This window comes from Ambystoma mexicanum, chromosome 13, assembly GCF_040938575.1.
Source record: "Ambystoma mexicanum isolate Mex_15411 chromosome 13, UKY_AmexF1_1, whole genome shotgun sequence".
NCBI classification, from domain to species: Eukaryota; Metazoa; Chordata; class Amphibia; order Caudata; family Ambystomatidae; genus Ambystoma; species Ambystoma mexicanum.
Genome location: NC_090938.1, coordinates 357,668,540 through 357,691,898, shown reverse-complemented (window position 1 = coordinate 357,691,898; position 23,359 = coordinate 357,668,540). Strand labels below are relative to the sequence as shown.

Sequence of the window (23,359 nt, the reverse complement as noted above, 5' to 3'; positions counted from 1 at the left end):
TGTGTTTTGGTTTTCGACATGAAACTACACCCACAAACACACACACAAGTGTACAAAATCACCCACAAGCTCTGGCATTGTCTTTTTAGCTGACACCAAATTATGGGTGCCTTGTAGTGCCCATATTGTGCCACTGGAGCTTACCTTTTAGCCTGATATACACTTTGCCACTGATGTTCAGCCAATGGTGCAGTCAAATGTCCCTTCTACATTTTTGTCATGCTGCAGGCAATGCCACTGGAGCCAGCATGATGCTCTTCCTCATATTCAACACGTGTCAATTGAAACACCTCCCAATGTCATCTTGGCGATGCCTATAAACACCCCAGGACTTTGATGAATTTTTCTCAACAGCAAGTGAGGCAGTTTTCCTGCAAACGGCTGGATGTACCTCAACAAGGAACGCATTGTGGTTCTATTTTGAAGATGTTTGTGTTATTACCTGTAAAGACTTGAATGCCTAACATAATCACTGTAGACGAGGTGGCCGAGTGGTTAAGGCGATGGACTGCTAATCTGCTGTACACGCGTGGGTTTGAATCCCACCTTCGTCGATTTTAACTTTTGAAATCTTTTTTAAACATCTGCATTGCTCTAAGCACCATTGCCATTGGCTTTCAAAGAACATACAGACAAAAGTGAAAATATGCATGTTAGTTGATTAAGAAGGACACAAACAAGGTTGTAGTGTTACTGGCAGGAATGCAATCTGCTCTGCTTGACTACCCTTTGAGCCAGAATCCGGATAGAAATTTAAAAAAGCAAAGGTAATATCCATATTGTCTCTCTGCTGCCATGTACATGTTTTTTTCAACTTTCACGCATCACATCTCCTCATTAGTCACCCTAAAATTGCGCGGAATACGCACAAATAAGCTGCTCCTCAAAAAATCGCCCAGAAAAAAACAGGTCAAATCACAATCATATACATACATTCTCACACACCCTTCAAATATGTCTACCCAGTAAACATCATGTTGTGTGCTCATTGTGTTGCTGTTATGCGTCATAACCTGAGGGGCTCTGTAGTTCAGTGGCAGAGCACTGGTCTTGTAAACCAGCGGTCATGAGTTCGATCCTCATCAGGGCCTCCAAATGGTAATTTTCTTGAACATTGTTGAATAGGAGCTGATATTGCACATTGTACCTGTGCAACCTTTTACCAATGGATTCGGGCCTATAACAAAGCCACAAGCGCAAGGTGTCTGAATAGTCTGTGGGGAAGGTCGGCTTTCTGGACCTAATTTCTTCAAGAAAAAGACCTTGATAATCTTGTGATGACAGATGAAGATGATCACGGTGAAGCCCTTACTCTATTGAACAGTACAGCGGTTCTGGGTTGCACGCCTTTCTCTATTTTCAGGGACGTTGATGTGGCAAAATTTAATTGGAAAAGGGTTATTGCCATCACTCACTATTTAAATTCAATGACATCACAGGAAGCAGCAGCATCTGAACTTTGATCTTGGCTGGAAACGTTGAATTATGCCAAACACTGGGAAACTGGAGCTTGCGTTATGCTGGTTTTACTACTAATGGTGTGCCATACGGAAGCTCAAGCACCTTCCTCTGGATTAGTGTTGTGAACCCTCCAGGAGCTCTTGTTATATTTTTCTGAACTTCAACTTGATGTGTTTATCTATCAATGGCCGGGTAAGGAAGAACGAGTCAACGATCTTGTTTCTACTATGACAAACATGATCTATTTTTCACTGACTTTGCACCACCATTGTTTTATCTCTTCTTTAAGCATGGGACTCGAGCACCGTTCCCAAACAGACGAGGTGGCCGAGTGGTTAAGGTGATGGACTGCTAATCCATTGTGCTCTGCACGCATGGGTTCGAATCCCACCTTCGTCGTATTTTTTCTTTATAGTCTGCATTTAAACATAGACCAAAGTCTTTCAACCTCCCTGTGAAAGACAGGAATGAGTACAGATATGGAAATAGAGATGTAAAAATAAGTTCATTGGTGCAGGCGGAGAATGAAATTAGTCAAAGACTTTCCTCGTAGGTTTCCATTCTTTACTATTATAGGAGCCAAAATCAGCGCAGTTAGTAAATTCCCAAGCTTACATCCCAAATTCTTTTTTCTTTTAGTTGTCTGCCTTTTACATGTTCCTTTTGCCATCATTCTGACCTGCTATCTAAACTCATGAACCTGTTCAGCATCCTACTCAATACATACATACCCGTAAAAGTACATACTCAAACGCATACCGACAATGTATCACCAACATAAACACACACGCTTTCGCAAATCAGATGTATGATGACGTACTGAACACATGCAGAGATATACAGCCATTTTTACACAACCAGAAATTCATATACCTGGAGATCTACCTAGGTAAAACCCATGGTTTCTTTGCACTTTCTGTTGTTGGCTGTGAGCAAGCAGCAGGTGGCCTTGTAGCTCAGTGGCAGAGCACTGGTCTCGTAAACCAGCGGTCATGAGTTCAAACCTCATCAGGGCCTCGGGCGGGCGGATTATTTTCAAAAAGCACGGGGAAGAGAAGCCAGAGTTGCACCATCTACAGAGAACCTTTTATGACGGGATGCATCCTCATAATTGAAGTCTTCCACAGAAGGAGTGAAATAGAGTTCGAGAGGAAGGCCTAATGTTTTCAGGCAAAGACTGACAAAAACCTTGCAATGTCGCATGTAGCTGCTTTGGTGAAAAGACTGTTCAAGTTCACAATGCAACGGAGGGGTGTTCCCCATCTCCATACAATCATCTCTTTGATAATGTAAACGTGCCAGGCGTGTTGAAAGACAAAGACAGACACAACCGCACATACCAGTTGAAGAAAGACAGCCAGCAAACACATTTGTATAGAGGTAAGCAAGCCTCAATTAGAGATGTGAGTCCCTCCGTTTCTGCGGGAGTCCACAAGTTTAATAAAAAATGAACACATATCTTTCATGTTCTAATGATTACCAATCTTTCTGATTAGCTCTGCATAGCTCCAATGGCTATGTGTGTGTGTGTGTGTGTATGTGCCCGTGTGTGTAGGGGAAGGGGTCGGTAGATGTGTTCACGCAGAGCAAGTTGCATACATCGCCAACAGCCATTCTCTCCTGCTCCTGTGCATCCAGTTCGGAAGCGAACCCACCCAATTGTTCTATATGTCTGCTACCCTGACCGCATTCACACATCATTGGCTATTAGTATGCAGCTTGTGGGCGCTGTCAATGGGATATAAGCACCATTCCCCATGTCTGCAATAGCTAGACCAGATTCTGAGGTATGATGAGCAGGGGTCCAGGCACTTCCACTTCCCCTGACAAACGCCGGGCCTAGCCCTGAGGGGCCTAACTGGGCATGGCCCTGTGTAAGGTAGGGTGAGCAGGGGACCACTTGCAACTAACCTTCGGCACCAATCAGGCATGGAGAGGTCTGTGCAAATGCCCAGCCCTTTAGCAATCTCGATCTGCAAATCCTTCAACTCCTAATTCTCATGGCTCCCAGAAGCCCTAGCCCATATGCAAATGAGGCGAGTTCCTATCAGCATCCTTGTTCTGCTTGATTTTATCAAAGTGACTGCCTGATTAGTGAAAGGGTATTTATTCTCAGAGGTTTGCTTCAAAGGCGATAATGCAGTAAATAGACAACATTATTCTTTGTAAGTTGATATTGTCTCCTGGATCCTACTCCAGTAACCCTTTTTCTACCTTTACAAATGTCTTCCGTAAGTGGTGCTCAGCAGAAAATGGAGTATAATAACAGTTGACATTTTTTATTTTCTGTTCTATTTTCAAAAACCCTCCGTAGCTGTATTTAAAGCGCAAACACCCCATAAATAACTTGCAATGAGTATTCCATGTCTAAAAGGCAGAGGAGCTGTCATACAACATTAACTGACAATCAAGGAAACCTTGAGGTGAACCAAAAAATGTCCAGAACATTTATTGGTTCAATAATTCAGTTTTGAGGTGAATTAGTAAAAAGTTCCAAAGTTGCTCCAGGTGAGGCTTGAACTCACAACCTCGGCATTGCTCACTGCATGTACTGCTGTATAAGTACCGCACGCTAACCGATTGCGCCACTGGAGCTGCTGTGTTTTGGTTTTCGACATGAAACTACACCCACAAACACACACACAAGTGTACAAAAGCACCCACAAGCTCTGGCATTGTCTTTTTAGCTGACACCAAATTATGGGTGCCTTGTAGTGCCCATATTGTGCCACTGGAGCTTACCTTTTAGCCTGATATACACTTTGCCACTGATGTTCAGCCAATGGTGCAGTCAAATGTCCCTTCTACATTTTTGTCATGCTGCAGGCAGTGCCACTGGAGCCAGCATGATGCTCTTCCTCATATTCAACACGTGTCAATTGAAACACCTCCCAATGTCATCTTGGCGATGCCTATAAACACCCCAGGACTTTGATGAATTTTTCTCAACAGCAAGTGAGGCAGTTTTCCTGCAAACGGCTGGATGTACCTCAACAAGGAACGCATTGTGGTTCTATTTTGAAGATGTTTGTGTTATTACCTGTAAAGACTTGAATGCCTAACATAATTCCTGTAGACGAGATGGCCGAGTGGTTAAGGCGATGGACTGCTAATCTGCTGTACACGCGTGGGTTCGAATCCCACCTTCGTCGATTTTAACTTTTGAAATCTTTTTTAAACATCTGCATTGCTCTAAGCACCATTGCCATTGGCTTTCAAAGAACATACAGACAAAAGTGAAAATATGCATGTTAGTTGATTAAGAAGGACACAAACAAGGTTGTCATGTTACTGGCAGGAATGCAATCTGCTGTGCTTGACTACCCTTTGAGCCAGAATCCGGATAGAAATTTAAAAAAGCAAAGGTAATATCCATATTGTCTCTCTGCTGCCATGTACATGTTTTTTTCAACTTTCACGCATCACATCTCCTCATTAGTCACCCTAAAATTGCGCGGAATACGCACAAATTAGCTGCTCCTCAAAAAATCGCCCAGAAAAAAACAGGTCAAATCACAATCATATACATACATTCTCACACACCCTTCAAATATGTCTACCCAGTAAACATCATGTTGTGTGCTCGTTGTGTTGCTGTTATGCATCATAACCTGAGGGGCTCTGAAGCTCAGTGGCAGAGCACTGCTCTTGTAAACCAGGGCTCGTGAGTTCGATCCTCATCAGGGCCTCCAAATGGTAATTTTCTTGAACATTGTTGAATAGGAACTGATATTGCACATTGTACCTGTGCAACCTTTTACCAATGGATTCGGGCCTATAACAAAGCCACAAGCGCAAGGTGTCTGAATAGTCTGTGGGGAAGGTCGGCTTTCTGGACCTAATTTCTTCAAGAAAAAGACCTTGATAATCTTGTGATGACAGATGATCAAGGTGAAGCCCTTACTCTATTGAACAGTACAGCGGTTCTGGGTTGCACGCCTTTCTCTATTTTCAGGGACGTTGATGTGGCAAAATTTAATTGGAAAAGGGTTATTGCCATCACTCACTATTTAAATTCAATGACATCACAGGAAGCAGCAGCATCTGAACTTTGATCTTGGCTGGAAACGTTGAATGATGCCAAACACTGGGAAACTGGAGCTTGCGTTATGCTGGTTTTACTACTAATGGTGTGCCATACGGAAGCTCAAGCACCTTCCTCTGGATTAGTGTTGTGAACCCTCCAGGAGCTCTTGTTATATTTTTCTGAACTTCAACTTGATGTGTTTATCTATCAATGGCCGGGTAAGGAAGAACGAGTCAACGATCTTGTTTCTACTATGACAAACATGATCTATTTTTCACTGACTTTGCACCACCATTGTTTTATCTCCTCTTTAAGCATGGGACTCGAGCACCGTTCCCAAAAAGACGAGGTGGCCGAGTGGTTAAGGCGTTGGACTGCTAATCCATTGTGCTCTGCACACGTGGGTTCGAATCCCACCTTCGTCGTATTTTTTCTTTATAGTCTGCATTTAAACATAGACCAAAGTCTTTCAACCTCCCTGTGAAAGACAGCAATGAGTACAGATATGGAAATAGAGATGTAAAAATAAGTTCATTGGTGCAGGCGGAGAATGAAATTAGTCAAAGACTTTCCTCGTAGGTTTCCATTCTTTACTATTATAGGAGCCAAAATCAGCGCAGTTAGTAAATTCCCAAGCTTACATCCCAAATTCTTTTTTCTTTTAGTTGTCTGCCTTTTACATGTTCCTTTTGCCATCATTCTGACCTGCTATCTAAACTCATGAACCTGTTCAGCATCCTACTCAATACATACATACCCGTAAAAGTACATACTCAAACGCATACCGACAATGTATCACCAACATAAGCACACACGCTTTCGCAAATCAGATGTATGATGACGTACTGAACACATGCAGAGATATACAGCCATTTTTACACAACCAGAAATTCATATACCTGGAGATCTACCTAGGTAAAACCCATGGTTTCTTTGCACTTTCTGTTGTTGGCTGTGAGCAAGCAGCAGGTGGCCTTGTAGCTCAGTGGCAGAGCACTGGTCTCGTAAACCAGGGGTCATGAGTTCAAACCTCATCAGGGCCTCGGGCGGATTATTTTCAAAAAGCACGGGGAAGAGAAGCCAGAGTTGCACCATCTACAGAGAACCTTTTATGACGGGATGCATCCTCATAATTGAAGTCTTCCACAGAAGGAGTGAAATAGAGTTCGAGAGGAAGGCCTAATGTTTTCAGGCAAAGACTGACAAAAACCTTGCAATGTCGCATGTAGCTGCTTTGGTGAAAAGACTGTTCAAGTTCACAATGCAACGGAGGGGTGTTCCCCATCTCCATACAATCATCTCTTTGATAATGTAAACGTGCCAGGCGTGTTGAAAGACAAAGACAGACACAACCGCACATACCAGTTGAAGAAAGACAGCCAGCAAACACATTTGTATAGAGGTAAGCAAGCCTCAATTAGAGATGTGAGTCCCTCCGTTTCTGCGGGAGTCCACAAGTTTAATAAAAAATGAACACATATCTTTCATGTTCTAATGATTACCAATCTTTCTGATTAGCTCTGCATAGCTCCAATGGCTATGTGTGTGTGTGTGTGTATGTGCCCGTGTGTGTAGGGGAAGGGGTCGGTAGATGTGTTCACGCAGAGCAAGTTGTATACATCGCCAACAGCCATTCTCTCCTGCTCCTGTGCATCCAGTTCGGAAGCGAACCCACCCAATTGTTCTATATGTCTGCTACCCTGACCGCATTCACACATCATTGGCTATTAGTATGCAGCTTGTGGGCGCTGTCAATGGGATATAAGCACCATTCCCCATGTCTGCAATAGCTAGACCAGATTCTGAGGTATGATGAGCAGGGGTCCAGGCACTTCCACTTCCCCTGACAAACGCCGGGCTTAGCCCTGCCGGGCCTAGCCCTGAGGGGCCTAACTGGGCATGGCCCTGTGTAAGGTAGGGTGAGCAGGGGACCACTTGCAACTAACCTTCGGCACCAATCAGGCATGGAGAGGTCTGTGCAAATGCCCAGCCCTTTAGCAATCTCGATCTGCAAAACCTTCAACTCCTAATTCTCATGGCTCCCAGAAGCCCTAGCCCATATGCAAATGAGGCGAGTTCCTATCAGCATCCTTGTTCTGCTTGATTTTATCAAAGTGACTGCCTGATTAGTGAAAGGGTATTTATTCTCAGAGGTTTGCTTCAAAGGCGATAATGCAGTAAATAGACAACATTATTCTTTGTAAGTTGATATTGTCTCCTGGATCCTACTCCAGTAACCCTTTTTCTACCTTTACAAATGTCTTCCATAAGTGGTGCTCAGCAGAAAATGGAGTATAATAACAGTTGACATTTTTTATTTTCTGTTCTATTTTCAAAAACCCTCCGTAGCTGTATTTAAAGCGCAAACACCCCATAAATAACTTGCAATGAGTATTCCATGTCTAAAAGGCAGAGGAGCTGTCATACAACATTAACTGACAATCAAGGAAACCTTGAGGTGAACCAAAAAATGTCCAGAACATTTATTGGTTCAATAATTCAGTTTTGAGGTGAATTAGTAAAAAGTTCCAAAGTTGCTCCAGGTGAGGCTTGAACTCACAACCTCGGCATTGCTCACTGCATGTACTGCTGTATAAGTACCGCGCGCTAACCGATTGCACCACTGGAGCTGCTGTGTTTTGGTTTTCGACATGAAACTACACCCACAAACACACACACAAGTGTACAAAAGCACCCACAAGCTCTGGCATTGTCTTTTTAGCTGACACCAAATTATGGCTGCCTTGTAGTGCCCATATTGTGCCACTGGAGCTTACCTTTTAGCCTGATATACACTTTGCCACTGATGTTCAGCCAATGGTGCAGTCAAATGTCCCTTCTACATTTTTGTCATGCTGCAGGCAGTGCCACTGGAGCCAGCATGATGCTCTTCCTCATATTCAACACGTGTCAATTGAAACACCTCCCAATGTCATCTTGGCGATGCCTATAAACACCCCAGGACTTTGATGAATTTTTCTCAACAGCAAGTGAGGCAGTTTTCCTGCAAACGGCTGGATGTACCTCAACAAGGAACGCATTGTGGTTCTATTTTGAAGATGTTTGTGTTATTACCTGTAAAGACTTGAATGCCTAACATAATCCCTGTAGACGAGGTGGCCGAGTGGTTAAGGCGATGGACTGCTAATTTGCTGTACACGCGTGGGTTCGAATCCCACCTTCGTCGATTTTAACTTTTGAAATCTTTTTTAAACATCTGCATTGCTCTAAGCACCATTGCCATTGGCTTTCAAAGAACATACAGACAAAAGTGAAAATATGCATGTTAGTTGATTAAGAAGGACACAAACAAGGTTGTCGTGTTACTGGCAGGAATGCAATCTGCTGTGCTTGACTACCCTTTGAGCCAGAATCCGGATAGAAATTTAAAAAAGCAAAGGTAATATCCATATTGTCTCTCTGCTGCAATGTACATGTTTTTTTCAACTTTCACGCATCACATCTCCTCATTAGTCACCCTAAAATTGCGCGGAATACGCACAAATTAGCTGCTCCTCAAAAAATCGCCCAGAAAAAAACAGGTCAAATCACAATCATATACATACATTCTCACACACCCTTCAAATATGTCTACCCAGTAAACATCATGTTGTGTGCTCGTGTGTTGCTGTTATGCGTCATAACCTGAGGGGCTCTGTAGCTCAGTGGCAGAGCACTGGTCTTGTAAACCAGGGGTCGTGAGTTCGATCCTCATCAGGGCCTCCAAATGGTAATTTTCTTGAACATTGTTGAATAGGAACTGATATTGCACATTGTACCTGTGCAACCTTTTACCAATGGATTCCGGCCTATAACAAAGCCACAAGCGCAAGGTGTCTGAATAGTCTGTGGGGAAGGTCGGCTTTCTGGACCTAATTTCTTCAAGAAAAAGACCTTGATAATCTTGTGATGACAGATGCAGATGATCACGGTGAAGCCCTTACTCTATTGAACAGTACAGCGGTTCTGGGTTGCACGCCTTTCTCTATTTTCAGGGACGTTGATGTGGCAAAATTTAATTGGAAAAGGGTTATTGCCATCACTCACTATTTAAATTCAATGACATCACAGGAAGCAGCAGCATCTGAACTTTGATCTTGGCTGGAAACGTTGAATTATGCCAAACACTGGGAAACTGGAGCTTGCGTTATGCTGGTTTTACTACTAATGGTGTGCCATACGGAAGCTCAAGCACCTTCCTCTGGATTAGTGTTGTGAACCCTCCAGGAGCTCTTGTTATATTTTTCTGAACTTCAACTTGATGTGTTTATCTATCAATGGCCGGGTAAGGAAGAACGAGTCAACGATCTTGTTTCTACTATGACAAACATGATCTATTTTTCACTGACTTTGCACCACCATTGTTTTATCTCTTCTTTAAGCATGGGACTCGAGCACCGTTCCCAAACAGACGAGGTGGCCGAGTGGTTAAGGCGATGGACTGCTAATCCATTGTGCTCTGCACGCGTGCCACCTTCGTCGTATTTTTTCTTTATAGTCTGCATTTAAACATAGACCAAAGTCTTTCAACCTCCCTGTGAAAGACAGGAATGAGTACAGATATGGAAATAGAGATGTAAAAATAAGTTCATTGGTGCAGGCGGAGAATGAAATTAGTCAAAGACTTTCCTCGTAGGTTTCCATTCTTTACTATTATAGGAGCCAAAATCAGCGCAGTTAGTAAATTCCCAAGCTTACATCCCAAATTCTTTTTTCTTTTAGTTGTCTGCCTTTTACATGTTCCTTTTGCCATCATTCTGACCTGCTATCTAAACTCATGAACCTGTTCAGCATCCTACTCAATACATACATACCCGTAAAAGTACATACTCAAACGCATACCGACAATGTATCACCAACATAAGCACACACGCTTTCGCAAATCAGATGTATGATGACGTACTGAACACATGCAGAGATATACAGCCATTTTTACACAACCAGAAATTCATATACCTGGAGATCTACCTAGGTAAAACCCATGGTTTCTTTGCACTTTCTGTTGTTGGCTGTGAGCAAGCAGCAGGTGGCCTTGTAGCTCAGTGGCAGAGCACTGGTCTCGTAAACCAGGGGTCATGAGTTCAAACCTCATCAGGGCCTCGGGCGGATTATTTTCAAAAAGCACGGGGAAGTGAAGCCAGAGTTGCACCATCTACAGAAAACCTTTTATGACGGGATGCATCCTCATAATTGAAGTCTTCCACAGAAGGAGTGAAATAGAGTTCGAGAGGAAGGCCTAATGTTTTCAGGCAAAGACTGACAAAAACCTTGCAATGTCGCATGTAGCTGCTTTGGTGAAAAGACTGTTCAAGTTCACAATGCAACGGAGGGGTGTTCCCCATCTCCATACAATCATCTCTTTGATAATGTAAACGTGCCAGGCGTGTTGAAAGACAAAGACAGACACAACCGCACATACCAGTTGAAGAAAGACAGCCAGCAAACACATTTGTATAGAGGTAAGCAAGCCTCAATTAGAGATGTGAGTCCCTCCGTTTCTGCGGGAGTCCACAAGTTTAATAAAAAATGAACACATATCTTTCATGTTCTAATGATTACCAATCTTTCTGATTAGCTCTGCATAGCTCCAATGGCTATGTGTGTGTGTGTGTGTATGTGCCCGTGTGTGTAGGGGAAGGGGTCGGTAGATGTGTTCACGCAGAGCAAGTTGCATACATCACCAACAGCCATTCTCTCCTGCTCCTGTGCATCCAGTTCGGAAGTGAACCCACCCAATTGTTCTATATGTCTGCTACCCTGACCGCATTCACACATCATTGGCTATTAGTATGCAGCTTGTGGGCGCTGTCAATGGGATATAAGCACCATTCCCCATGTCTGCAATAGCTAGACCAGATTCTGAGGTATGATGAGCAGGGGTCCAGGCACTTCCACTTCCCCTGACAAACGCCGGGCTTAGCCCTGCCGGGCCTAGCCCTGAGGGGCCTAACTGGGCATGGCCCTGTGTAAGGTAGGGTGAGCAGGGGACCACTTGCAACTAACCTTCGGCACCAATCAGGCAGGGAGAGGTCTGTGCAAATGCCCAGCCCTTTAGCAATCTCGATCTGCAAAACCTTCAACTCCTAATTCTCATGGCTCCCAGAAGCCCTAGCCCATATGCAAATGAGGCGAGTTCCTATCAGCATCCTTGTTCTGCTTGATTTTATCAAAGTGACTGCCTGATTAGTGAAAGGGTATTTATTCTCAGAGGTTTGCTTCAAAGGCGATAATGCAGTAAATAGACAACATTATTCTTTGTAAGTTGATATTGTCTCCTGGATCCTACTCCAGTAACCCTTTTTCTACCTTTACAAATGTCTTCCGTAAGTGGTGCTCAGCAGAAAATGGAGTATAATAACAGTTGACATTTTTTATTTTCTGTTCTATTTTCAAAAACCCTCCGTAGCTGTATTTAAAGCGCAAACACCCCATAAATAACTTGCAATGAGTATTCCATGTCTAAAAGGCAGAGGAGCTGTCATACAACATTAACTGACAATCAAGGAAACCTTGAGGTGAACCAAAAAATGTCCAGAACATTTATTGGTTCAATAATTCAGTTTTGAGGTGAATTAGTAAAAAGTTCCAAAGTTGCTCCAGGTGAGGCTTGAACTCACAACCTCGGCATTGCTCACTGCATGTACTGCTGTATAAGTACCGGATTGCGCCACTGGAGCTGCTGTGTTTTGGTTTTCGACATGAAACTACACCCACAAACACACACACAAGTGTACAAAAGCACCCACAAGCTCTGGCATTGTCTTTTTAGCTGACACCAAATTATGGGTGCCTTGTAGTGCCCATATTGTGCCACTGGAGCTTACCTTTTAGCCTGATATACACTTTGCCACTGATGTTCAGCCAATGGTGCAGTCAAATGTCCCTTCTACATTTTTGTCATGCTGCAGGCAGTGCCACTGGAGCCAGCATGATGCTCTTCCTCATATTCAACACGTGTCAATTGAAACACCTCCCAATGTCATCTTGGCGATGCCTATAAACACCCCAGGACTTTGATGAATTTTTCTCAACAGCAAGTGAGGCAGTTTTCCTGCAAACGGCTGGATGTACCTCAACAAGGAACGCATTGTGGTTCTATTTTGAAGATGTTTGTGTTATTACCTGTAAAGACTTGAATGCCTAACATAATCACTGTAGACGAGGTGGCCGAGTGGTTAAGGCAGCGTGGGTTCGAATCCCACCTTCGTCGATTTTAACTTTTGAAATCTTTTTTAAACATCTGCATTGCTCTAAGCACCATTGCCATTGGCTTTCAAAGAACATACAGACAAAAGTGAAAATATGCATGTTACTTGATTAAGAAGGACACAAACAAGGTTGTAGTGTTACTGGCAGGAATGCAATCTGCTCTGCTTGACTACCCTTTGAGCCAGAATCCGGATAGAAATTTAAAAAAGCAAAGGTAATATCCATATTGTCTCTCTGCTGCCATGTACATGTTTTTTTCAACTTTCACGCATCACATCTCCTCATTAGTCACCCTAAAATTGCGCGGAATACGCACAAATAAGCTGCTCCTCAAAAAATCGCCCAGAAAAAAACAGGTCAAATCACAATCATATACATACATTCTCACACACCCTTCAAATATGTCTACCCAGTAAACATCATGTTGTGTGCTCGTTGTGTTGCTGTTATGCGTCATAACCTGAGGGGCTCTGTAGTTCAGTGGCAGAGCACTGGTCTTGTAAACCAGCGGTCGTGAGTTCGATCCTCATCAGGGCCTCCAAATGGTAATTTTCTTGAACATTGTTGAATAGGAGCTGATATTGCACATTGTACCTGTGCAACCTTTTACCAATGGATTCGGGCCTATAACAAAGCCACAAGCGCAAGGTGTCTGAATAGTCTGTGGGGAAGGTCGGCTTTCTGGACCTAATTTCTTCAAGAAAAAGACCTTGATAATCTTGTGATGACAGATGCAGATGATCACGGTGAAGCCCTTACTCTATTGAACAGTACAGCGGTTCTGGGTTGCACGCCTTTCTCTATTTTCAGGGACGTTGATGTGGCAAAATTTAATTGGAAAAGGGTTATTACCATCACTCACTATTTAAATTCAATGACATCACAGGAAGCAGCAGCATCTGAACTTTGATCTTGGCTGGAAACGTTGAATTATGCCAAACACTGGGAAACTGGAGCTTGCGTTATGCTGGTTTTACTACTAATGGTGTGCCATACGGAAGCTCAAGCACCTTCCTCTGGATTAGTGTTGTGAACCCTCCAGGAGCTCTTGTTATATTTTTCTGAACTTCAACTTGATGTGTTTATCTATCAATGGCCGGGTAAGGAAGAACGAGTCAACGATCTTGTTTCTACTATGACAAACATGATCTATTTTTCACTGACTTTGCACCACCATTGTTTTATCTCTTCTTTAAGCATGGGACTCGAGCACCGTTCCCAAACAGACGAGGTGGCCGAGTGGTTAAGGTGATGGACTGCTAATCCATTGTGCTCTGCACGCGTGGGTTCGAATCCCACCTTCGTCGTATTTTTTCTTTATAGTCTGCATTTAAACATAGACCAAAGTCTTTCAACCTCCCTGTGAAAGACAGGAATGAGTACAGATATGGAAATAGAGATGTAAAAATAAGTTCATTGGTGCAGGCGGAGAATGAAATTAGTCAAAGACTTTCCTCGTAGGTTTCCATTCTTTACTATTATAGGAGCCAAAATCAGCGCAGTTAGTAAATTCCCAAGCTTACATCCCAAATTCTTTTTTCTTTTAGTTGTCTGCCTTTTACATGTTCCTTTTGCCATCATTCTGACCTGCTATCTAAACTCATGAACCTGTTCAGCATCCTACTCAATACATACATACCCGTAAAAGTACATACTCAAACGCATACCGACAATGTATCACCAACATAAGCACACACGCTTTCGCAAATCAGATGTATGATGACGTACTGAACACATGCAGAGATATACAGCCATTTTTACACAACCAGAAATTCATATACCTGGAGATCTACCTAGGTAAAACCCATGGTTTCTTTGCACTTTCTGTTGTTGGCTGTGAGCAAGCAGCAGGTGGCCTTGTAGCTCAGTGGCAGAGCACTGGTCTCGTAAACCTCATCAGGGCCTCGGGCGGGCGGATTATTTTCAAAAAGCACGGGGAAGAGAAGCCAGAGTTGCACCATCTACAGAGAACCTTTTATGACGGGATGCATCCTCATAATTGAAGTCTTCCACAGAAGGAGTGAAATAGAGTTCGAGAGGAAGGCCTAATGTTTTCAGGCAAAGACTGACAAAAACCTTGCAATGTCGCATGTAGCTGCTTTGGTGAAAAGACTGTTCAAGTTCACAATGCAACGGAGGGGTGTTCCCCATCTCCATACAATCATCTCTTTGATAATGTAAACGTGCCAGGCGTGTTGAAAGACAAAGACAGACACAACCGCACATACCAGTTGAAGAAAGACAGCCAGCAAACACATTTGTATAGAGGTAAGCAAGCCTCAATTAGAGATGTGAGTCCCTCCGTTTCTGCGGGAGTCCACAAGTTTAATAAAAAATGAACACATATCTTTCATGTTCTAATGATTACCAATCTTTCTGATTAGCTCTGCATAGCTCCAATGGCTATGTGTGTGTGTGTGTGTGTATGTGCCCGTGTGTGTAGGGGAAGGGGTCGGTAGATGTGTTCACGCAGAGCAAGTTGCATACATCGCCAACAGCCATTCTCTCCTGCTCCTGTGCATCCAGTTCGGAAGCGAACCCACCCAATTGTTCTATATGTCTGCTACCCTGACCGCATTCACACATCATTGGCTATTAGTATGCAGCTTGTGGGCGCTGTCAATGGGATATAAGCACCATTCCCCATGTCTGCAATAGCTAGACCAGATTCTGAGGTATGATGAGCAGGGGTCCAGGCACTTCGCCTGACGAACGCCGGGCTTAGCCCTGCCGGGCCTAGCCCTGAGGGGCCTAACTGGGCATGGCCCTGTGTAAGGTAGGGTGAGCAGGGGACCACTTGCAACTAACCTTCGGCACCAATCAGGCATGGAGAGGTCTGTGCAAATGCCCAGCCCTTTAGCAATCTCGATCTGCAAAACCTTCAACTCCTAATTCTCATGGCTCCCAGAAGCCCTAGCCCATATGCAAATGAGGCGAGTTCCTATCAGCATCCTTGTTCTGCTTGATTTTATCAAAGTGACTGCCTGATTAGTGAAAGGGTATTTATTCTCAGAGGTTTGCTTCAAAGGCGATAATGCAGTAAATAGACAACATTAATCTTTGTAAGTTGATATTGTCTCCTGGATCCTACTCCAGTAACCCTTTTTCTACCTTTACAAATGTCTTCCGTAAGTGGTGCTCAGCAGAAAATGGAGTATAATAACAGTTGACATTTTTTATTTTCTGTTCTATTTTCAAAAACCCTCCGTAGCTGTATTTAAAGCGCAAACACCCCATAAATAACTTGCAATGAGTATTCCATGTCTAAAAGGCAGAGGAGCTGTCATACAACATTAACTGACAATCAAGGAAACCTTGAGGTGAACCAAAAAATGTCCAGAACATTTATTGGTTCAATAATTCAGTTTTGAGGTGAATTAGTAAAAAGTTCCAAAGTTGCTCCAGGTGAGGCTTGAACTCACAACCTCGGCATTGCTCACTGCATGTACTGCTGTATAAGTACCGCGCGCTAACCGATTGCGCCACTGGAGCTGCTGTGTTTTGGTTTTCGACATGAAACTACACCCACAAACACACACACAAGTGTACAAAAGCACCCACAAGCTCTGGCATTGTCTTTTTAGCTGACACCAAATTATGGGTGCCTTGTAGTGCCCATATTGTGCCACTGGAGCTTACCTTTTAGCCTGATATACACTTTGCCACTGATGTTCAGCCAATGGTGCAGTCAAATGTCCCTTCTACATTTTTGTCATGCTGCAGGCAGTGCCACTGGAGCCAGCATGATGCTCTTCCTCATATTCAACACGTGTCAATTGAAACACCTCCCAATGTCATCTTGGCGATGCCTATAAACACCCCAGGACTTTGATGAATTTTTCTCAACAGCAAGTGAGGCAGTTTTCCTGCAAACGGCTGGATGTACCTCAACAAGGAACGCATTGTGGTTCTATTTTGAAGATGTTTGTGTTATTACCTGTAAAGACTTGAATGCCTAACATAATCCCTGTAGACGAGGTGGCCGAGTGGTTAAGGCGATGGACTGCTAATCTGCTGTACACGCGTGGGTTCGAATCCCACCTTCGTCGATTTTAACTTTTGAAATCTTTTTTAAACATCTGCATTGCTCTAAGCACCATTGCCATTGGCTTTCAAAGAACATACAGACAAAAGTTAAAATATGCATGTTAGTTGATTAAGAAGGACACAAACAAGGTTGTCGTGTTACTGGCAGGAATGCAATCTGCTCTGCTTGACTACCCTTTGAGCCAGAATCCGGATAGAAATTTAAAAAAGCAAAGGTAATATCCATATTGTCTCTCTGCTGCCATGTACATGTTTTTTTCAACTTTCACGCATCACATCTCCTCATTAGTCACCCTAAAATTGTGCGGAATACGCACAAATTAGCTGCTCCTCAAAAAATCGGCCAGAAAAAAACAGGTCAAATCACAATCATATACATACATTCTCACACACCCTTCAAATATGTCTACCCAGTAAACATCATGTTGTGTGCTCGTTGTGTTGCTGTTATGCGTCATAACCTGAGGGGCTCTGTAGCTCAGTGGCAGAGCACTGGTCTTGTAAACCAGGGGTCGTGAGTTCGATCCTCATCAGGGCCTCCAAATGGTAATTTTCTTGAACATTGTTGAATAGGAACTGATATTGCACATTGTACCTGTGCAACCTTTTACCAATGGATTCGGGCCTATAACAAAGCCACAAGCGCAAGGTGTCTGAATAGTCTGTGGGGAAGGTCGGCTTTCTGGACCTAATTTCTTCAAGAAAAAGACCTTGATAATCTTGTGATGACAGATGCAGATGATCACGGTGAAGCCCTTACTCTATTGAACAGTTCAGCGGTTCTGGGTTGCACGCCTTTCTCTATTTTCAGGGACGTTGATGTGGCAAAATTTAATTGGAAAAGGGTTATTGCCATCACTCACTATTTAAATTCAATGACATCACAGGAAGCAGCAGCATCTGAACTTTGATCTTGGCTGGAAACGTTGAATGATGCCAAACACTGGGAAACTGGAGCTTGCGTTATGCTGGTTTTACTACTAATGGTGTGCCATACGGAAGCTCAAGCACCTTCCTCTGGATTAGTGTTGTGAACCCTCCAGGAGCTCTTGTTATATTTTTCTGAACTTCAACTTGATGTGTTTATCTATCAATGGCCGGGTAAGGAAGAACGAGTCAACGATCTTGTTTCTACTATGACAAACATGATCTATTTTTCACTGACTTTGCACCACCATTGTTTTATCTCTTCTTTAAGCATGGGACTCGAGCACCGTTCCCAAACAGACGAGGTGGCCGAGTGGTTAAGGCGATGGACTGCTAATCCTTTGTGCTCTGCACACGTGGGTTCGAATCCCACCTTCGTCGTATTTTTTCTTTATAGTCTGCATTTAAACATAGACCAAAGTCTTTCAACCTCCCTGTGAAAGACAGGAATGAGTACAGATATGGAAATAGAGATGTAAAAATAAGTTCATTGGTGCAGGCGGAGAATGAAATTAGTCAAAGACTTTCCTCGTAGGTTTCCATTCTTTACTATTATAGGAGCCAAAATCAGCGCAGTTAGTAAATTCCCAAGCTTACATCCCAAATTCTTTTTTCTTTTAGTTGTCTGCCTTTTACATGTTCCTTTTGCCATCATTCTGACCTGCTATCTAAACTCATGAACCTGTTCAGCATCCTACTCAATACATACATACAAGTAAAAGTACATACTCAAACGCATACCGACAATGTATCACCAACATAAGCACACACGCTTTCGCAAATCAGATGTATGATGACGTACTGAACACATGCAGAGATATACAGCCATTTTTACACAACCAGAAATTCATATGCCTGGAGATCTACCTAGGTAAAACCCATGGTTTCTTTGCACTTTCTGTTGTTGGCTGTGAGCAAGCAGCAGGTGGCCTTGTAGCTCAGTGGCAGAGCACTGGTCTCGTAAACCAGGGGTCATGAGTTCAAACCTCATCAGGGCCTCGGGCGGGCGGATTATTTTCAAAAAGCACGGGGAAGAGAAGCCAGAGTTGCACCATCTACAGAGAGAACCTTTTATGACGGGATGCATCCTCATAATTGAAGTCTTCCACAGAAGGAGTGAAATAGAGTTCGAGAGGAAGGCCTAATGTTTTCAGGCAAAGACTGACAAAAACCTTGCAATGTCGCATGTAGCTGCTTTGGTGAAAAGACTGTTCAAGTTCACAATGCAACGGAGGGGTGTTCCCCATCTCCATACAATCATCTCTTTGATAATGTAAACGTGCCAGGCGTGTTGAAAGACAAAGACAGACACAACCGCACATACCAGTTGAAGAAAGACAGCCAGCAAACACATTTGTATAGAGGTAAGCAAGCCTCAATTAGAGATGTGAGTCCCTCCGTTTCTGCGGGAGTCCACAAGTTTAATAAAAAATGAACACATATCTTTCATGTTCTAATGATTACCAATCTTTCTGATTAGCTCTGCATAGCTCCAATGGCTATGTGTGTGTGTGTGTGTAGGTGCCCGTGTGTGTAGGGGAAGGGGTCGGTAGATGTGTTCACGCAGAGCAAGTTGCATACATCGCCAACAGCCATTCTCTCCTGCTCCTGTGCATCCAGTTCGGAAGCGAACCCACCCAATTGTTCTATATGTCTGCTACCCTGACCGCATTCACACATCATTGGCTATTAGTATGCAGCTTGTGGGCGCTGTCAATGGGATATAAGCACCATTCCCCATGTCTGCAATAGCTAGACCAGATTCTGAGGTATGATGAGCAGGGGTCCAGGCACTTCCACTTCCCCTGACAAACGCCGGGCTTAGCCCTGCCGGGCCTAGCCCTGAGGGGCCTAACTGGGCATGGCCCTGTGTAAGGTAGGGTGAGCAGGGGACCACTTGCAACTAACCTTCGGCACCAATCAGGCATGGAGAGGTCTGTGCAAATGCCCAGCCCTTTAGCAATCTCGATCTGCAAAACCTTCAACTCCTAATTCTCATGGCTCCCAGAAGCCCTAGCCCATATGCAAATGAGGCGAGTTCCTATCAGCATCCTTGTTCTGCTTGATTTTATCAAAGTGACTGCCTGATTAGTGAAAGGGTATTTATTCTCAGAGGTTTGCTTCAAAGGCGATAATGCAGTAAATAGACAACATTATTCTTTGTAAGTTGATATTGTCTCCTGGATCCTACTCCAGTAACCCTTTTTCTACCTTTACAAATGTCTTCCGTAAGTGGTGCTCAGCAGAAAATGGAGTATAATAACAGTTGACATTTTTTATTTTCTGTTCTATTTTCAAAAACCCTCCGTAGCTGTATTTAAAGCGCAAACACCCCATAAATAACTTGCAATGAGTATTCCATGTCTAAAAGGCAGAGGAGCTGTCATACATTAACTGACAATCAAGGAAACCTTGAGGTGAACCAAAAAATGTCCAGAACATTTATTGGTTCAATAATTCAGTTTTGAGGTGAATTAGTAAAAAGTTCCAAAGTTGCTCCAGGTGAGGCTTGAACTCACAACCTCGGCATTGCTCACTGCATGTACTGCTGTATAAGTGATTGCGCCACTGGAGCTGCTGTGTTTTGGTTTTCGACATGAAACTACACCCACAAACACACACACAAGTGTACAAAAGCACCCACAAGCTCTGGCATTGTCTTTTTAGCTGACACCAAATTATGGGTGCCTTGTAGTGCCCATATTGTGCCACTGGAGCTTACCTTTTAGCCTGATATACACTTTGCCACTAATGTTCAGCCAATGGTGCAGTCAAATGTCCCTTCTACATTTTTGTCATGCTGCAGGCAGTGCCACTGGAGCTAGCATGATGCTCTTCCTCATATTCAACACGTGTCAATTGAAACACCTCCCAATGTCATCTTGGCGATGCCTATAAACACCCCAGGACTTTGATGAATTTTTCTCAACAGCAAGTGAGGCAGTTTTCCTGCAAACGGCTGGATGTACCTCAACAAGGAACGCATTGTGGTTCTATTTTGAAGATGTTTGTGTTATTACCTGTAAAGACTTGAATGCCTAACATAATCACTGTAGACGAGGTGGCCGAGTGGTTAAGGCGATGGACTGCTAATCTGCTGTACACGCGTGGGTTCGAATCCCACCTTCGTCGATTTTAACTTTTGAAATCTTTTTTAAACATCTGCATTGCTCTAAGCACCATTGCCATTGGCTTTCAAAGAACATACAGACAAAAGTTAAAATATGCATGTTAGTTGATTAAGAAGGACACAAACAAGGTTGTCGTGTTACTGGCAGGAATGCAATCTGCTCTGCTTGACTACCCTTTGAGCCAGAATCCGGATAGAAATTTAAAAAAGCAAAGGTAATATCCATATTGTCTCTCTGCTGCCATGTACATGTTTTTTTCAACTTTCACGCATCACATCTCCTCATTAGTCACCCTAAAATTGCGCGGAATACGCACAAGTTAGCTGCTCCTCAAAAAATCGCCCAGAAAAAAACAGGTCAAATCACAATCATATACATACATTCTCACACACCCTTCAAATATGTCTACCCAGTAAACATCATGTTGTGTGCTCGTTGTGTTGCTGTTATGCGTCATAACCTGAGGGGCTCTGTAGTTCAGTGGCAGAGCACTGGTCTTGTAAACCAGGGGTCGTGAGTTTGATCCTCATCAGGGCCTCCAAATGGTAATTTTCTTGAACATTGTTGAATAGGAACTGATATTGCACATTGTACCTGTGCAACCTTTTACCAATGGATTCGGGCCTATAACAAAGCCACAAGCGCAAGGTGTCTGAATAGTCTGTGGGGAAGGTCGGCTTTCTGGACCTAATTTCTTCAAGAAAAAGACCTTGATAATCTTGTGATGACAGATGCAGATGATCACGGTGAAGCCCTTACTCTATTGAACAGTACAGCGGTTCTGGGTTGCACGCCTTTCTCTATTTTCAGGGACGTTGATGTGGCAAAATTTAATTGGAAAAGGGTTATTGCCATCACTCACTATTTAAATTCAATGACATCACAGGAAGCAGCAGCATCTGAACTTTGATCTTGGCTGGAAACGTTGAATTATGCCAAACACTGGGAAACTGGAGCTTGCGTTATGCTGGTTTTACTACTAATGGTGTGCCATACGGAAGCTCAAGCACCTTCCTCTGGATTAGTGTTGTGAACCCTCCAGGAGCTCTTGTTATATTTTTCTGAACTTCAACTTGATGTGTTTATCTATCAATGGCCGGGTAAGGAAGAACGAGTCAACGATCTTGTTTCTACTATGACAAACATGATCTATTTTTCACTGACTTTGCACCACCATTGTTTTATCTCCTCTTTAAGCATGGGACTCGAGCACCGTTCCCAAACAGACGAGGTGGCCGAGTGGTTAAGGTGATGGACTGCTAATCCATTGTGCTCTGCACGCGTGGGTTTGAATCCCACCTTCGTCGTATTTTTTCTTTATAGTCTGCATTTAAACATAGACCAAAGTCTTTCAACCTCCCTGTGAAAGACAGGAATGAGTACAGATATGGAAATAGAGATGTAAAAATAAGTTCATTGGTGCAGGCGGAGAATGAAATTAGTCAAAGACTTTCCTCGTAGGTTTCCATTCTTTACTATTATAGGAGCCAAAATCAGCGCAGTTAGTAAATTCCCAAGCTTACATCCCAAATTCTTTTTTCTTTTAGTTGTCTGCCTTTTACATGTTCCTTTTGCCATCATTCTGACCTGCTATCTAAACTCATGAACCTGTTCAGCATCCTACTCAATACATACATACCCGTAAAAGTACATACTCAAACGCATACCGACAATGTATCACCAACATAAGCACACACGCTTTCGCAAATCAGATGTATGATGACGTACTGAACACATGCAGAGATATACAGCCATTTTTACACAACCAGAAATTCATATACCTGGAGATCTACCTAGGTAAAACCCATGGTTTCTTTGCACTTTCTGTTGTTGGCTGTGAGCAAGCAGCAGGTGGCCTTGTAGCTCAGTGGCAGAGCACTGGTCTCGTAAACCAGGGGTCATGAGTTCAAACCTCATCAGGGCCTCGGGCGGGCGGATTATTTTCAAAAAGCACGGGGAAGAGAAGCCAGAGTTGCACCATCTACAGAGAACCTTTTATGACGGGATGCATCCTCATAATTGAAGTCTTCCACAGAAGGAGTGAAATAGAGTTCGAGAGGAAGGCCTAATGTTTTCAGGCAAAGACTGACAAAAACCTTGCAATGTCGCATGTAGCTGCTTTGGTGAAAAGACTGTTCAAGTTCACAATGCAACGGAGGGGTGTTCCCCATCTCCATACAATCATCTCTTTGATAATGTAAACGTGCCAGGCGTGTTGAAAGACAAAGACAGACACAACCGCACATACCAGTTGAAGAAAGACAGCCAGCAAACACATTTGTATAGAGGTAAGCAAGCCTCAATTAGAGATGTGAGTCCCTCCGTTTCTGCGGGAGTCCACAAGTTTAATAAAAAATGAACACATATCTTTCATGTTCTAATGATTACCAATCTTTCTGATTAGCTCTGCATAGCTCCAATGGCTATGTGTGTGTGTGTGTGTATGTGCCCGTGTGTGTAGGGGAAGGGGTCGGTAGATGTGTTCACGCAGAGCAAGTTGCATACATCGCCAACAGCCATTCTCTCCTGCTCCTGTGCATCCAGTTCGGAAGCGAAC

The 23,359-nt window shown here is 43.4% G+C and overlaps 23 non-coding genes across 23 annotated transcripts; 20 read left to right on the top strand and 3 right to left on the bottom strand.

Moving 5' to 3' along the window:
• Positions 1-477: 477 nt before the first annotated feature.
• On the top strand, positions 478-554 carry TRNAS-GCU (transfer RNA serine (anticodon GCU)). The gene has a single exon. It is a non-coding gene; the product is annotated as a tRNA-Ser (tRNA).
• A 465-nt stretch (positions 555-1,019) lies between these two features.
• Positions 1,020-1,091, top strand: TRNAT-UGU (transfer RNA threonine (anticodon UGU)). The gene has a single exon. It is a non-coding gene; the product is annotated as a tRNA-Thr (tRNA).
• Positions 1,092-1,778: 687 nt separating this feature from the next.
• On the top strand, positions 1,779-1,860 carry TRNAS-GCU (transfer RNA serine (anticodon GCU)). Its single transcript has one exon. It is a non-coding gene; the product is annotated as a tRNA-Ser (tRNA).
• Positions 1,861-2,406: 546 nt separating this feature from the next.
• TRNAT-CGU (transfer RNA threonine (anticodon CGU)) lies at positions 2,407-2,478 on the top strand. Its single transcript has one exon. It is a non-coding gene; the product is annotated as a tRNA-Thr (tRNA).
• Positions 2,479-3,961: 1,483 nt separating this feature from the next.
• Positions 3,962-4,056, bottom strand: TRNAI-UAU (transfer RNA isoleucine (anticodon UAU)). The gene is made up of 2 exons: positions 4,019-4,056; positions 3,962-3,997 (listed from the first exon to the last, which is right to left on the bottom strand). It is a non-coding gene; the product is annotated as a tRNA-Ile (tRNA).
• A 480-nt stretch (positions 4,057-4,536) lies between these two features.
• On the top strand, positions 4,537-4,613 carry TRNAS-GCU (transfer RNA serine (anticodon GCU)). Its single transcript has one exon. It is a non-coding gene; the product is annotated as a tRNA-Ser (tRNA).
• Positions 4,614-5,831: 1,218 nt separating this feature from the next.
• Positions 5,832-5,913, top strand: TRNAS-GCU (transfer RNA serine (anticodon GCU)). Its single transcript has one exon. It is a non-coding gene; the product is annotated as a tRNA-Ser (tRNA).
• Positions 5,914-6,459: 546 nt separating this feature from the next.
• TRNAT-CGU (transfer RNA threonine (anticodon CGU)) lies at positions 6,460-6,531 on the top strand. Its single transcript has one exon. It is a non-coding gene; the product is annotated as a tRNA-Thr (tRNA).
• A 1,492-nt stretch (positions 6,532-8,023) lies between these two features.
• Positions 8,024-8,118, bottom strand: TRNAI-UAU (transfer RNA isoleucine (anticodon UAU)). The gene is made up of 2 exons: positions 8,081-8,118; positions 8,024-8,059 (listed from the first exon to the last, which is right to left on the bottom strand). It is a non-coding gene; the product is annotated as a tRNA-Ile (tRNA).
• A 480-nt stretch (positions 8,119-8,598) lies between these two features.
• On the top strand, positions 8,599-8,675 carry TRNAS-GCU (transfer RNA serine (anticodon GCU)). Its single transcript has one exon. It is a non-coding gene; the product is annotated as a tRNA-Ser (tRNA).
• A 464-nt stretch (positions 8,676-9,139) lies between these two features.
• TRNAT-UGU (transfer RNA threonine (anticodon UGU)) lies at positions 9,140-9,211 on the top strand. Its single transcript has one exon. It is a non-coding gene; the product is annotated as a tRNA-Thr (tRNA).
• Positions 9,212-10,516: 1,305 nt separating this feature from the next.
• TRNAT-CGU (transfer RNA threonine (anticodon CGU)) lies at positions 10,517-10,588 on the top strand. Its single transcript has one exon. It is a non-coding gene; the product is annotated as a tRNA-Thr (tRNA).
• Positions 10,589-13,163: 2,575 nt separating this feature from the next.
• Positions 13,164-13,235, top strand: TRNAT-UGU (transfer RNA threonine (anticodon UGU)). The gene has a single exon. It is a non-coding gene; the product is annotated as a tRNA-Thr (tRNA).
• A 687-nt stretch (positions 13,236-13,922) lies between these two features.
• On the top strand, positions 13,923-14,004 carry TRNAS-GCU (transfer RNA serine (anticodon GCU)). Its single transcript has one exon. It is a non-coding gene; the product is annotated as a tRNA-Ser (tRNA).
• Positions 14,005-16,094: 2,090 nt separating this feature from the next.
• TRNAI-UAU (transfer RNA isoleucine (anticodon UAU)) lies at positions 16,095-16,189 on the bottom strand. Its single transcript has 2 exons — positions 16,152-16,189; positions 16,095-16,130 (listed from the first exon to the last, which is right to left on the bottom strand). It is a non-coding gene; the product is annotated as a tRNA-Ile (tRNA).
• Positions 16,190-16,669: 480 nt separating this feature from the next.
• Positions 16,670-16,746, top strand: TRNAS-GCU (transfer RNA serine (anticodon GCU)). The gene has a single exon. It is a non-coding gene; the product is annotated as a tRNA-Ser (tRNA).
• Positions 16,747-17,211: 465 nt separating this feature from the next.
• On the top strand, positions 17,212-17,283 carry TRNAT-UGU (transfer RNA threonine (anticodon UGU)). Its single transcript has one exon. It is a non-coding gene; the product is annotated as a tRNA-Thr (tRNA).
• A 687-nt stretch (positions 17,284-17,970) lies between these two features.
• On the top strand, positions 17,971-18,052 carry TRNAS-GCU (transfer RNA serine (anticodon GCU)). Its single transcript has one exon. It is a non-coding gene; the product is annotated as a tRNA-Ser (tRNA).
• Positions 18,053-18,598: 546 nt separating this feature from the next.
• Positions 18,599-18,670, top strand: TRNAT-CGU (transfer RNA threonine (anticodon CGU)). Its single transcript has one exon. It is a non-coding gene; the product is annotated as a tRNA-Thr (tRNA).
• A 2,056-nt stretch (positions 18,671-20,726) lies between these two features.
• On the top strand, positions 20,727-20,803 carry TRNAS-GCU (transfer RNA serine (anticodon GCU)). Its single transcript has one exon. It is a non-coding gene; the product is annotated as a tRNA-Ser (tRNA).
• Positions 20,804-21,268: 465 nt separating this feature from the next.
• TRNAT-UGU (transfer RNA threonine (anticodon UGU)) lies at positions 21,269-21,340 on the top strand. The gene has a single exon. It is a non-coding gene; the product is annotated as a tRNA-Thr (tRNA).
• Positions 21,341-22,027: 687 nt separating this feature from the next.
• On the top strand, positions 22,028-22,109 carry TRNAS-GCU (transfer RNA serine (anticodon GCU)). Its single transcript has one exon. It is a non-coding gene; the product is annotated as a tRNA-Ser (tRNA).
• Positions 22,110-22,655: 546 nt separating this feature from the next.
• Positions 22,656-22,727, top strand: TRNAT-CGU (transfer RNA threonine (anticodon CGU)). Its single transcript has one exon. It is a non-coding gene; the product is annotated as a tRNA-Thr (tRNA).
• Positions 22,728-23,359: the final 632 nt, after the last annotated feature.